The sequence below is a fragment of the Echinops telfairi genome, unplaced genomic scaffold, assembly GCF_000313985.2.
Source record: "Echinops telfairi isolate 266 unplaced genomic scaffold, ASM31398v2 ScPeMD7_7417;HRSCAF=8455, whole genome shotgun sequence".
In the NCBI taxonomy this organism is placed as follows: Eukaryota; Metazoa; Chordata; class Mammalia; order Afrosoricida; family Tenrecidae; genus Echinops; species Echinops telfairi.
In genome coordinates this window covers 8,038,876-8,040,431 of record NW_022111317.1, presented here as the reverse complement: position 1 = coordinate 8,040,431, position 1,556 = coordinate 8,038,876, and positions in this window count along the sequence as shown.

The following is a 1,556-nucleotide window of genomic DNA, read 5'->3' as shown; positions in this document are numbered from 1 at the left end:
GACAAATGCATCCTCGTGGGGGAGGAAGGCTTGTCAACGGCCTGTGACATGGCAGATGACACAGCCTTGCTCCCTGAAAGTGAGGAGGACTTGAAGCACATGCTGATGAAGATCAAGTCTCACAGCCCTCAGTACGGACTACATGTCAATGTCAAGAAGCCCCAAACCCTCATAACTGGACCAAGAGGTAACATCACGATAAACAGAGAAAAGATGGAAGTGGTCAAGAATTAAAACAACAAAAAAATGCATCCCCCTTGGATCCACAATCAATGCTCATGAAAGCAGCAGTCAAGAGACCAAAGGAAATAATAATAACAATATACAATTGTTATTATCAAGCGTTTTCAAGGGTGGGAAGGCAGGGGAGGGAGGGGGAGAAGAGCAGCTTATACCAAGGGCTCAAATAGAAAATATTTTGGAAATGATGGCAACATATGTACAAATATGCTCGATACAATTGATGTATGGAATGTACAATTGATGTATGGAATGTTATGAGTCTCCAATAAAATGCTTAATAATAATAAAAATAAACAAGAGCTCAAAGGACACATTGCATTGGGTCAATCTACTGCATAAGACGTCTTTAAAGTGTTGAACAACAAGGATGTTACTTGGAGGACTCAGGTGTGCCGGACTCAATCCAGATCAGCTGCCTCATAGGCAAGGGAAAGTTGGACACTGACTAAGGAAGGCTGAAGAAGTGACGCGTTTAAGTGATGGTGCTGGCAAGAATATTGAAAGTACCTTGGACCGTCAAAAGAACAAACAGCTGTCTTGGAAGTACAGCCAGATTTCATCTCATGGCCTACGGACATGCTGTCAGGAGAGGTCAGTCCCTGGAGGAGGACATTGTACTCGGCAGAGTCGAAGGCAGGAAACAGGATGATCCTTGAAGAGATGACAGACACAGTGGCTGCCCCAAGGGGCCCAACTATAAAAAGAGGGTCAGAATGCCGCAGAAGCAGCAGTCTTTTGCTGGAAGCTGTTGTACAGAGCCGCTATGAGTCTGAACCCACTGGACAGCACTTCACAATAACAGCTCTGCCTCAAACATGGGCCCAGCGTTTCCCGACTTTGGACTTCAGCTTGTGCTCTGAGAACCAGTTCCCCTATCTGCTTGAGATTATGATTATCAGGCTAATGATCTGATAATACGAGGATTTCATACCTGATGCAGCATAAATGCTTATATAAAAGTCAGTCAGTGAGGAGGAAAGCAGCCGTCAAGAAGTCGAGACAGGTGGGCAAATCTGCTGCCCATGATCTCTTTAAACTGATAAAAAGCAAAGCTGACACTTTGAAGGATTAAGGTGCGCATGACCCAAGCCACGGTATCCCCAATACCCTCACATGCGTGGAAGAACCGGACCATGAGTAAGGAAGACGGGAGGAGAATGGAAGTCTCTGCACAGCAGTGTTAAGAAGATGGAACGTGTCCTGAACTGCCAGAAGCACAAACCACTGTGTCTTAGAGGACAGTCAGACGCTGCTAAAAAGGGAAAGTGTAGGACGAACAGTCTGGAGGAGAAAACAACGGGACCGACAGTTCC